Below are 12,285 nucleotides of genomic sequence, written 5' to 3' on the forward strand. Positions count from 1 at the left end.
TTTCTGTGGGAGTGACCCCTGGTTCCTGGTACCTGAGGATGACCAGGTTCCATCTTGCAGTTTCCAGGGGAGGCTGGACTTTGATTGGGGCTGACTGGCAGGAAGATACGCATGCCCTGAATTCTTTTCCTATTGGAGGGTGCAGTGGGCCATATCTGCCCTAGTGCCAAGTTCACCTTACTGTGCAGTTGTCTGGGAAAATTTTCTTGTTAGGTAGGAGGTAGGACTTGTGACAAGGACCCCTGAGCTATAGTAGTAGCTCACGTAGTCTCAGGGTATGTGGCATTCACACAGATTCTCCGCAAGGTGACCCTGGGCAGTCAGGTCTCTGCGTTGGTCAGAGATCATGGTTCATGGAGATTGGGAGCCTAGAGCCTATGTCAACAGCCCCTCAGTGAAATTTTGCATGGATCTTGTGGAAGATGCCAAGTGTCATCCCATTTCGTGGGATGGTGGGAGGTCAGGACTCCATGGAGATGGCACGCATGTTCATACTGCAGGGCCTTTGCATGCGGTCTCTGAGACTTGGATACCCAGACAGATTTCCAGACACACACCCAAAATGCTGAGAATGCATTTTTATTGGTACACCAGAATGCAGGCACTCAAACTCACATCGAATCCCCTGCTACCCTTGCACGCTTGGTCAGAAAGACACCCACATGCACTTGAGCCTAATTTGCCGCACTCTTTTGAAAGATAGGTAACCAGTCGTCTGTAAAGGATCAATATAGTTGGGGTGCAGATACAGGCCTTCCCCTAGGGAAACACTTGCATCAGTATTAGTGAGAGACCAAGTACACATCTGAAGCATTCCTGTGCTTTCTGTCCACTTGTCAGGTGATGTTGCCACGTATGACTGTCCATCAGCCAGGAGATGAACCCCCACCCGTGAGGCAGTGACTCAAGGTGCAAGGGAGTCCGGCAAGAAGTGTGGCGCACCCGAGTTGCTGCCACTGCTTTTTGGATCACCCAGCACGGTACGGCTTCTCCTGCCCCAAGACGTGTCGTGAATTTCAGGTTTCCTGGGACTGCCTGAGTGGTTGTTCGTATAGAGGGACCGTTCCTCTTGCTGAGAAGCCTGAGGGCTCTGAGTTCCCCTGGCTGCTGGAGGACTCCCGGGTCACTGGCTCCTCCTGGGAGCAGCCCTTCCTGCCGTGAGGAGGTGGGCAGCAAGCCAGCACGTGCTCGGATCGATGATGACACCCTCACATGCATTCCTTGGAAAATCTGAACAAAATGAGTGAGAACTCACTACCGTCTCCTCATCGAAACTGAGGTCCAGCACGTTGCCTCCCTTGGGGTTAAGGGTGGGACTGGTTAGCAGTGAGGGCGTCTCCGACTGTGTCACACACACGCATGGAGGAGCCAGGTCACCACCATTTGCGAGGCTCCCGTCTGAGGGTGGGCCATGTACAGATATTCTAGCGGCCCTCTTGGAATACAAGGTCCATGTAAAGGCACTGAGGAGCATAGAGCCATCTGGCTTGTCCAGTGGTGGTAGGTGTCGCAGTAGATCCTAGCCTCAGACAGTTGACGTCTTAGCTTGGAAAGGTGCATTTTGTCCTGATTCCTGCTGCAGATGCACTAATTGGGGCTCTGGTGATGTCGATTCTAAAGCAATGAAGCTTCTGTGGTTTGTGATTGGAGCCCCAGGTCAGGTCTGAGGCCCTCGCCGTTGCATCCCTTTGGGTTGCTGAGATTCCTGAGTGCCATGTGGGCTGCAGTGGCTGCAGAGACCTGGGGAATGGTGGCAGTTGTGAAAGTTAATAGGCCCATTTCTGCCCTTGGCAGTGGCTGAATTGCAACTCCTGTCACATGCTTGAGTCTTGGAGGTCGCCATGGACTATGCTGTGGTCCTAGGCCTGCATTCCTCCTGCAGGTTGGCCAGAGGCCCAGAGAAGAATGTTTGTGCAGGTGAGGAAAAGTGCAGTGTGATTTACTGGGACAATATGTCCGCTGAGGCTTGCAGGCACTGTTGTTCTGTTTTCAGTAATACAGTGGGGTCCTTTTGGAGCTGCCATCAGCTGGGTACAGAGGACAGGGCATTGCTTGTCCTTAGGAGGCTCGGTGAAAGGTGACCTTTGTGGCCTTGTTGTCCCACTGCCAGTAGAAGGACTCTCAAAGGGCATCTTTGGTGCCTTGAAGAGTTGCAATAAAGAGGCCAAGGAACCAGCCCAGTGGGTAGTTAGGTGGTGTACGCACATGCCCCTTGGCCGCCATTTGTCCCTTCGGCCTGGAATTATCAAGATTCCCTGAGGTTGGGGCCAGCCGGCCAGCCCTGATAGCACCCATGTGTTTGGCCCCCTGGCAGTGACGCATCAACCTTTGAGGACCACCACAGTTGTGATAGACATTGCTCATTGGTTGGCATACCAAGGCTGCCTCAATGTAGGAGACAACAGCTCCCATGGCACTATGGCAGAGACCTGGCACATCCACGGTCTTCCCTGGCAGGTCTTCTGAAGTCTTCCTGAAAGCATCCCTGGTGATCTGTGAGCCCTTGGTCGTGTTGCCCGCCTTCTTCCTGTGGGTCTTGCTGGATGCTCATTGTCCCTGTGAGCCGAGGCCCTGGAGGCTTCAGATTTAGGTGAGTCGCCCTTTGTTGCATAATGAATTCAATTTGGACCAAGCCCTGCATTATGAGAGCTTTCTCTAGGGTGTGGTCAGTACCCAGGGCCCTGCAGGCTGTAGATTTGAGGATAATCTGGCCAGGAAAGGAATCCCGTTTCTGTGGGAGTGACCCCTGGTTCCTGGTACCTGAGGATGACCAGGTTCCATCTTGCAGTTTCCAGGGGAGGCTGGACTTTGATTGGGGCTGACTGGCAGGAAGATACGCATGCCCTGAATTCTTTTCCTATTGGAGGGTGCAGTGGGCCATATCTGCCCTAGTGCCAAGTTCACCTTACTGTGCAGTTGTCTGGGAAAATTTTCTTGTTAGGTAGGAGGTAGGACTTGTGACAAGGACCCCTGAGCTATAGTAGTAGCTCACGTAGTCTCAGGGTATGTGGCATTCACACAGATTCTCCGCAAGGTGACCCTGGGCAGTCAGGTCTCTGCGTTGGTCAGAGATCATGGTTCATGGAGATTGGGAGCCTAGAGCCTATGTCAACAGCCCCTCAGTGAAATTTTGCATGGATCTTGTGGAAGATGCCAAGTGTCATCCCATTTCGTGGGATGGTGGGAGGTCAGGACTCCATGGAGGATGGCACGCATGTTCATACTGCAGGGCCTTTGCATGCGGTCTCTGAGACTTGGATACCCAGACAGATTTCCAGACACACACCCAAAATGCTGAGAATGCATTTTTATTGGTACACCAGAATGCAGGCACTCAAACTCACATCGAATCCCCTGCTACCCTTGCACGCTTGGTCAGAAAGACACCCACATGCACTTGAGCCTAATTTGCCGCACTCTTTTGAAAGATAGGTAACCAGTCGTCTGTAAAGGATCAATATAGTTGGGGTGCAGATACAGGCCTTCCCCTAGGGAAACACTTGCATCAGTATTAGTGAGAGACCAAGTACACATCTGAAGCATTCCTGTGCTTTCTGTCCACTTGTCAGGTGATGTTGCCACGTATGACTGTCCATCAGCCAGGAGATGAACCCCCACCCGTGAGGCAGTGACTCAAGGTGCAAGGGAGTCCGGCAAGAAGTGTGGCGCACCCGAGTTGCTGCCACTGCTTTTTGGATCACCCAGCACGGTACGGCTTCTCCTGCCCCAAGACGTGTCGTGAATTTCAGGTTTCCTGGGACTGCCTGAGTGGTTGTTCGTATAGAGGGACCGTTCCTCTTGCTGAGAAGCCTGAGGGCTCTGAGTTCCCCTGGCTGCTGGAGGACTCCCGGGTCACTGGCTCCTCCTGGGAGCAGCCCTTCCTGCCGTGAGGAGGTGGGCAGCAAGCCAGCACGTGCTCGGATCGATGATGACACCCTCACATGCATTCCTTGGAAAATCTGAACAAAATGAGTGAGAACTCACTACCGTCTCCTCGTCGAAACTGAGGTCCAGCACGTTGCCTCCCTTGGGGTTAAGGGTGGGACTGGTTAGCAGTGAGGGCGTCTCCGACTGTGTCACACACACGCATGGAGGAGCCAGGTCACCACCATTTGCGAGGCTCCCGTCTGAGGGTGGGCCATGTACAGATATTCTAGCGGCCCTCTTGGAATACAAGGTCCATGTAAAGGCACTGAGGAGCATAGAGCCATCTGGCTTGTCCAGTGGTGGTAGGTGTCGCAGTAGATCCTAGCCTCAGACAGTTGACGTCTTAGCTTGGAAAGGTGCATTTTGTCCTGATTCCTGCTGCAGATGCACTAATTGGGGCTCTGGTGATGTCGATTCTAAAGCAATGAAGCTTCTGTGGTTTGTGATTGGAGCCCCAGGTCAGGTCTGAGGCCCTCGCCGTTGCATCCCTTTGGGTTGCTGAGATTCCTGAGTGCCATGTGGGCTGCAGTGGCTGCAGAGACCTGGGGGAATGGTGGCAGTTGTGAAAGTTAATAGGCCCATTTCTGCCCTTGGCAGTGGCTGAATTGCAACTCCTGTCACATGCTTGAGTCTTGGAGGTCGCCATGGACTATGCTGTGGTCCTAGGCCTGCATTCCTCCTGCAGGTTGGCCAGAGGCCCAGAGAAGAATGTTTGTGCAGGTGAGGAAAAGTGCAGTGTGATTTACTGGGACAATATGTCCGCTGAGGCTTGCAGGCACTGTTGTTCTGTTTTCAGTAATACAGTGGGGTCCTTTTGGAGCTGCCATCAGCTGGGTACAGAGGACAGGGCATTGCTTGTCCTTAGGAGGCTCGGTGAAAGGTGACCTTTGTGGCCTTGTTGTCCCACTGCCAGTAGAAGGACTCTCAAAGGGCATCTTTGGTGCCTTGAAGAGTTGCAATAAAGAGGCCAAGGAACCAGCCCAGTGGGTAGTTAGGTGGTGTACGCACATGCCCCTTGGCCGCCATTTGTCCCTTCGGCCTGGAATTATCAAGATTCCCTGAGGTTGGGGCCAGCCGGCCAGCCCTGATAGCACCCATGTGTTTGGCCCCCTGGCAGTGACGCATCAACCTTTGAGGACCACCACAGTTGTGATAGACATTGCTCATTGGTTGGCATACCAAGGCTGCCTCAATGTAGGAGACAACAGCTCCCATGGCACTATGGCAGAGACCTGGCACATCCACGGTCTTCCCTGGCAGGTCTTCTGAAGTCTTCCTGAAAGCATCCCTGGTGATCTGTGAGCCCTTGGTCGTGTTGCCCGCCTTCTTCCTGTGGGTCTTGCTGGATGCTCATTGTCCCTGTGAGCCGAGGCCCTGGAGGCTTCAGATTTAGGTGAGTCGCCCTTTGTTGCATAATGAATTCAATTTGGACCAAGCCCTGCATTATGAGAGCTTTCTCTAGGGTGTGGTCAGTACCCAGGGCCCTGCAGGCTGTAGATTTGAGGATAATCTGGCCAGGAAAGGAATCCCGTTTCTGTGGGAGTGACCCCTGGTTCCTGGTACCTGAGGATGACCAGGTTCCATCTTGCAGTTTCCAGGGGAGGCTGGACTTTGATTGGGGCTGACTGGCAGGAAGATACGCATGCCCTGAATTCTTTTCCTATTGGAGGGTGCAGTGGGCCATATCTGCCCTAGTGCCAAGTTCACCTTACTGTGCAGTTGTCTGGGAAAATTTTCTTGTTAGGTAGGAGGTAGGACTTGTGACAAGGACCCCTGAGCTATAGTAGTAGCTCACGTAGTCTCAGGGTATGTGGCATTCACACAGATTCTCCGCAAGGTGACCCTGGGCAGTCAGGTCTCTGCGTTGGTCAGAGATCATGGTTCATGGAGATTGGGAGCCTAGAGCCTATGTCAACAGCCCCTCAGTGAAATTTTGCATGGATCTTGTGGAAGATGCCAAGTGTCATCCCATTTCGTGGGATGGTGGGAGGTCAGGACTCCATGGAGATGGCACGCATGTTCATACTGCAGGGCCTTTGCATGCGGTCTCTGAGACTTGGATACCCAGACAGATTTCCAGACACACACCCAAAATGCTGAGAATGCATTTTTATTGGTACACCAGAATGCAGGCACTCAAACTCACATCGAATCCCCTGCTACCCTTGCACGCTTGGTCAGAAAGACACCCACATGCACTTGAGCCTAATTTGCCGCACTCTTTTGAAAGATAGGTAACCAGTCGTCTGTAAAGGATCAATATAGTTGGGGGTGCAGATACAGGCCTTCCCCTAGGGAAACACTTGCATCAGTATTAGTGAGAGACCAAGTACACATCTGAAGCATTCCTGTGCTTTCTGTCCACTTGTCAGGTGATGTTGCCACGTATGACTGTCCATCAGCCAGGAGATGAACCCCCACCCGTGAGGCAGTGACTCAAGGTGCAAGGGAGTCCGGCAAGAAGTGTGGCGCACCCGAGTTGCTGCCACTGCTTTTTGGATCACCCAGCACGGTACGGCTTCTCCTGCCCCAAGACGTGTCGTGAATTTCAGGTTTCCTGGGACTGCCTGAGTGGTTGTACGTATAGAGGGACCTGTTCCTCTTGCTGAGAAGCCTGAGGGCTCTGAGTTCCCCTGGCTGCTGGAGGACTCCTGGTCACTGGCTCCTCCTGGGAGCAGCCCTTCCTGCCGTGAGGAGGTGGGCAGCAAGCCAGCACGTGCTCGGATCGATGATGACACCCTCACATGCATTCCTTGGAAAATCTGACAAAATGAGTGAGAACTCACTAACCGTCTCCTCGTCGAAACTGAGGTCCAGCACGTTGCCTCCCTTGGGGTTAAGGGTGGGACTGGTTAGCAGTGAGGGCGTCTCCGACTGTGTCACACACACGCATGGAGGAGCCAGGTCACCACCATTTGCGAGGCTCCCGTCTGAGGGTGGGCCATGTACAGATATTCTAGCGGCCCTCTTGGAATACAAGGTCCATGTAAAGGCACTGAGGAGCATAGAGCCATCTGGCTTGTCCAGTGGTGGTAGGTGTCGCAGTAGATCCTAGCCTCAGACAGTTGACGTCTTAGCTTGGAAAGGTGCATTTTGTCCTGATTCCTGCTGCAGATGCACTAATTGGGGCTCTGGTGATGTCGATTCTAAAGCAATGAAGCTTCTGTGGTTTGTGATTGGAGCCCCAGGTCAGGTCTGAGGCCCTCGCCGTTGCATCCCTTTGGGTTGCTGAGATTCCTGAGTGCCATGTGGGCTGCAGTGGCTGCAGAGACCTGGGGGAATGGTGGCAGTTGTGAAAGTTAATAGGCCCATTTCTGCCCTTGGCAGTGGCTGAATTGCAACTCCTGTCACGTGCTTGAGTCTTGGAGGTCGCCATGGACTATGCTGTGGTCCTAGGCCTGCATTCCTCCTGCAGGTTGGCCAGAGGCCCAGAGAAGAATGTTTGTGCAGGTGAGGAAAAGTGCAGTGTGATTTACTGGGACAATATGTCCGCTGAGGCTTGCAGGCACTGTTGTTCTGTTTTCAGTAATACAGTGGGTCCTTTTGGAGCTGCCATCAGCTGGGTACAGAGGACAGGGCATTGCTTGTCCTTAGGAGGCTCGGTGAAGGTGACCTTTGTGGCCTTGTTGTCCCACTGCCAGTAGAAGGACTCTCAAGGGCATCTTTGGTGCCTTGAAGAGTTGCAATAAAGAGGCCAAGGAACCAGCCCAGTGGGTAGTTACGTGGTGTACGCACATGCCCCTTGCCGCCATTTGTCCCTTCGGCCTGGAATTATCAAGATTCCCTAAGGTTGGGGCCAGCCGGCCAGCCCTGATAGCACCCATGTGTTTGGCCCCCTGGCAGTGACGCATCAACCTTTGAGGACCACCACAGTTGTGATAGAGCATTGCTCATTGGTTGGCATACCAAGGCTGCCTCAATGTAGGAGACAACAGCTCCATGGCACTATGGCAGAGACCTGGCACATCCACGGTCTTCCCTGGCAGGTCCTTCTGAAGTCTTCGTGAAAGCATCCCTGGTGATCTGTGAGCCCTTGGTCGTGTTGCCCGCCTTCTTCCTGTGGGTCTTGCTGGATGCTCATTGTCCCTGTGAGCCGAGGCCCTGGAGGCTTCAGATTTAGGTGAGTCGCCCTTTGTTGCATAATGAATTCAATTTGGACCAAGCCCTGCATTATGAGAGCTTTCTCTAGGGTGTGGTCAGTACCCAGGGCCCTGCAGGCTGTAGATTTGAGGATAATCTGGCCAGGAAAGGAATCCCGTTTCTGTGGGAGTGACCCCTGGTTCCTGGTACTGAGGATGACCAGGTTCCATCTTGCAGTTTCAGGGGAGGCTGGACTTTGATTGGGGCTGACTGGCAGGAAGATACGCATGCCCTGAATTCTTTTCCTATGGAGGGTGCAGTGGCCATATCTGCCCTAGTGCCAAGTTCACCTTACTGTGCAGTTGTCTGGGAAAATTTTCTTGTTAGGTAGGAGGTAGGACTTGTGACAAGGACCCCTGAGCTATAGTAGTAGCTCACGTAGTCTCAGGGTATGTGGCATTCACACAGATTCTCCGCAAGGTGACCCTGGGCAGTCAGGTCTCTGCGTTGGTCAGAGATCATGGTTCATGGAGATTGGGAGCCTAGAGCCTATGTCAACAGCCCCTCAGTGAAATTTGCATGGATCTTGTGGAAGATGCCAAGTGTCATCCCATTTCGTGGGATGGTGGGAGGTCAGGACTCCATGGAGATGGCACGCATGTTCATACTGCAGGGCCTTTGCATGCGGTCTCTGAGACTTGGATACCCAGACAGATTTCCAGACACACACCCAAATGCTGAGAATGCATTTTTATTGGTACACCAGAATGCAGGCACTCAAACTCACATCGAAATCCCCTGCTACCCTTGCACGCTTGGTCAGAAAGACACCCACATGCACTTGAGCCTAATTTGCCGCACTCTTTGAAAGATAGGTAACCAGTCGTCTGTAAAGGATCAATATAGTTGGGGTGCAGATACAGGCCTTCCCCTAGGGAAACACTTGCATCAGTATTAGTGAGAGACCAAGTACACATCTGAAGCATTCCCTGTGCTTTCTGTCCACTTGTCAGGTGATGTTGCCACGTATGACTGTCCATCAGCCAGGAGATGAACCCCCACCCGTGAGGCAGTGACTCAAGGTGCAAGGGAGTCCGGCAAGAAGTGTGGACGCACCCGAGTTGCTGCCCACTGCTTTTTGGATCACCCCAGCACGGTACGGCTTCTCCTGCCCCCAAGACGTGTCGTGAATTTCAGGTTTCCTGGGACTGCATGAGTGGTTGTTCGTATAGAGGGGACCGGTTCCTCTTGCTGAGAAGCCTGAGGGCTCTGAGTTCCCCTGCTTGCTGGAGGACTCCCGGGTCACTGGCTCCCTCCTGGGAGCAGCCCTTCCTGCCGTGAGGAGGTGGCAGCAAGCCAGCACGTGCTCGGATCGATGATGACACCCTCACATGCATTCCTTGGAAAATCTGAACAAAATGAGTGAGAACTCACTACCGTCTCCTCATCGAAACTGAGGTCCAGCACGTTGCCTCCCTTGGGGTTAAGGGTGGGACTGGTTAGCAGTGAGGGCGTCTCCGACTGTGTCACACACACGCATGGAGGAGCCAGGTCACCACCATTTGCGAGGCTCCCGTCTGAGGGTGGGCCATGTACAGATATTCTAGCGGCCCTCTTGGAATACAAGGTCCATGTAAAGGCACTGAGGAGCATAGAGCCATCTGGCTTGTCCAGTGGTGGTAGGTGTCGCAGTAGATCCTAGCCTCAGACAGTTGACGTCTTAGCTTGGAAAGGTGCATTTTGTCCTGATTCCTGCTGCAGATGCACTAATTGGGGCTCTGGTGATGTCGATTCTAAAGCAATGAAGCTTCTGTGGTTTGTGATTGGAGCCCCAGGTCAGGTCTGAGGCCCTCGCCGTTGCATCCCTTTGGGTTGCTGAGATTCCTGAGTGCCATGTGGGCTGCAGTGGCTGCAGAGACCTGGGGGAATGGTGGCAGTTGTGAAAGTTAATAGGCCCATTTCTGCCCTTGGCAGTGGCTGAATTGCAACTCCTGTCACGTGCTTGAGTCTTGGAGGTCGCCATGGACTATGCTGTGGTCCTAGGCCTGCATTCCTCCTGCAGGTTGGCCAGAGGCCCAGAGAAGAATGTTTGTGCAGGTGAGGAAAAGTGCAGTGTGATTTACTGGGACAATATGTCCGCTAGGCTTGCAGGCACTGTTGTTCTGTTTTCAGTAATACAGTGGGGTCCTTTTGGAGCTGCCATCAGCTGGGTACAGAGGACAGGGCATTGCTTGTCCTTAGGAGGCTCGGTGTGAAAGGTGACCTTTGTGGCCTTGTTGTCCCACTGCCAGTAGAAGGACTCTCAAAGGGCATCTTTGGTGCTTGAAGAGTTGCAATAAAGAGGCCAAGGAACCAGCCCAGTGGGTAGTTACGTGGTGTACGCACATGCCCCTTGGCCGCCATTTGTCCTTCGGCCTGGAATTATCAAGATTCCCTAAGGTTGGGGCCAGCCGGCCAGCCCTGATAGCACCCATGTGTTTGCCCCCCTGGCAGTGACGCATCAACCTTTGAGGACCACCACAGTTGTGATAGACATTGCTCATTGGTTGGCATACCAAGGCTGCCTCAGTGTAGGGACAACAGCTCCCATGGCACTATGGCAGAGACCTGGCACATCCACGGTCTTCCCTGGCAGGTCTTCTGAAGTCTTCCTGAAAGCATCCCTGGTGATCTGTGAGCCCTTGGTCGTGTTGCCCGCCTTCTTCCTGTGGGTCTTGCTGGATGCTCATTGTCCCTGTGAGCCGAGGCCCTGGAGGCTTCAGATTTAGGTGAGTCGCCCTTTGTTGCATAATGAATTCAATTTGGACCAAGCCCTGCATTATGAGAGCTTTCTCTAGGGTGTGGTCAGTACCCAGGGCCCTGCAGGCTGTAGATTTGAGGATAATCTGGCCAGGAAAGGAATCCCGTTCTGTGGGAGTGACCCCTGGTTCCTGGTACCTGAGGATGACCAGGTTCCATCTTGCAGTTTCCAGGGGAGGCTGGACTTTGATTGGGGCTGACTGGCAGGAAGATACGCATGCCCTGAATTCTTTTCCTATTGGAGGGTGCAGTGGGCCATATCTGCCCTAGTGCCAAGTTCACCTTACTGTGCAGTTGTCTGGGAAAATTTTTCTTTAGGTAGGAGGTAGGACTTGTGACAAGGACCCCTGAGCTATAGTAGTAGCTCACGTAGTCTCAGGTATGTGGCATTCACACAGATTCTCCGCAAGGTGACCCTGGCAGTCAGGTCTCTGTGTTGGTCAGAGATCATGGTTCATGGAGATGGGAGCCTAGAGCCTATGTCAACAGCCCCTCAGTGAAATTTTGCATGGATCTTGTGGAAGATGCCAAGTGTCATCCCATTCGTGGGATGGTGGGAGGTCAGGACTCCATGGAGGTGGCACGCATGTTCAGACTGCAGGGCCTTTGCATGCGGTCTCTGAGACTTGGATACCCAGACAGATTTCCAGACACACACCCAAAATGCTGAGAATGCATTTTTATGGGTACCAGAATGCAGGCACTCAAACTCACATCGAAATCCCCTGCTACCCTTGCACGCTTGGTCAGAAAGACACCCACATGCACTTGAGCCTAATTTGCCGCACTCTTTTGAAAGATAGGTAACCAGTCGTCTGTAAAGGATCAATATAGTTGGGGTGCAGATACAGGCCTTCCCCTAGGGAAACACTTGCATCAGTATTAGTGAGAGAGACCAAGTACACATCTGAAGCATTCCTGTGCTTTCTGTCCACTTGTCAGGTGAAGTTGCCACGTATGACTTCCCATCAGCCAGAGATGAACCCCACCCGTGAGGCAGTGACTCAAGGTGCAAGGGAGTCCGGCAAGAAGTGTGGCGCACCCGAGTTGCTGCCACTGCTTTTTGGATCACCCAGCACGGTACGGCTTCTCCTGCCCCAAGACGTGTCGTGAATTTCAGGTTTCCTGGGACTGCCTGAGTGGTTGTTCGTATAGAGGGACCGTTCCTCTTGCTGAGAAGCCTGAGGGCTCTGAGTTCCCCTGGCTGCTGGAGGACTCCCGGGTCACTGGCTCCTCCTGGGAGCAGCCCTTCCTGCCGTGAGGAGGTGGGCAGCAAGCCAGCACGTGCTCGGATCGATGATGACACCCTCACATGCATTCTTGGAAAATCTGAACAAAATGAGTGAGAACTCACTACCGTCTCCTCATCGAAACTGAGGTCCAGCCTGTTGCCTCCCTTGGGGTTAAGGGTGGGACTGGTTAGCAGTGAGGGCGTCTCCGACTGTGTCACACACACGCATGGAGGAGCCAGGTCACCAC

At 53.2% G+C, this 12,285-nt stretch overlaps 1 long non-coding RNA gene and 5 other non-coding genes across 21 annotated transcripts in view; all 6 read left to right on the forward strand.

Annotated features, from left to right (window-relative positions):
* Window positions 1-11,781, forward strand: part of LOC113888902 — a 33,831-nt gene extending 22,050 nt beyond the window's left edge. For 11 of the 16 annotated variants that reach the window (XR_003510098.1, XR_003510097.1, XR_003510094.1 and 8 more), the window contains 6 exons: window positions 841-980; window positions 2,458-2,590; window positions 3,570-3,709; window positions 5,188-5,320; window positions 6,300-6,439; window positions 9,021-9,131. This is a non-coding gene — a long non-coding RNA (uncharacterized LOC113888902). Of the gene's footprint in view, window positions 1-840; window positions 981-2,457; window positions 2,591-3,569; window positions 3,710-5,187; window positions 5,321-6,299; window positions 6,440-7,254; window positions 7,409-9,020; window positions 9,132-10,642; window positions 10,821-11,748 lie in introns of those variants that run through there. The other 5 variants (XR_003510096.1, XR_003510095.1, XR_003510099.1 and 2 more) reach the window with 5 other exon arrangements.
* Window positions 1,191-1,283, forward strand: LOC113888906. The gene has a single exon (XR_003510112.1). It is a non-coding gene; the product is annotated as a small nucleolar RNA SNORD116 (small nucleolar RNA).
* LOC113888909 lies at window positions 3,920-4,012 on the forward strand. The gene has a single exon (XR_003510115.1). It is a non-coding gene; the product is annotated as a small nucleolar RNA SNORD116 (small nucleolar RNA).
* On the forward strand, window positions 6,650-6,742 carry LOC113888912. Its single transcript, XR_003510118.1, has one exon. It is a non-coding gene; the product is annotated as a small nucleolar RNA SNORD116 (small nucleolar RNA).
* On the forward strand, window positions 9,377-9,469 carry LOC113888907. The gene has a single exon (XR_003510113.1). It is a non-coding gene; the product is annotated as a small nucleolar RNA SNORD116 (small nucleolar RNA).
* Window positions 11,782-12,096: 315 nt separating the features above from the next.
* On the forward strand, window positions 12,097-12,188 carry LOC113888910. The gene has a single exon (XR_003510116.1). It is a non-coding gene; the product is annotated as a small nucleolar RNA SNORD116 (small nucleolar RNA).
* The last annotated feature ends 97 nt before the right edge of the window (window positions 12,189-12,285 follow it).

This window comes from Bos indicus x Bos taurus, unplaced genomic scaffold, assembly GCF_003369695.1.
Source record: "Bos indicus x Bos taurus breed Angus x Brahman F1 hybrid unplaced genomic scaffold, Bos_hybrid_MaternalHap_v2.0 tig00003049_arrow_arrow_obj, whole genome shotgun sequence".
NCBI classification, from domain to species: Eukaryota; Metazoa; Chordata; class Mammalia; order Artiodactyla; family Bovidae; genus Bos; species Bos indicus x Bos taurus.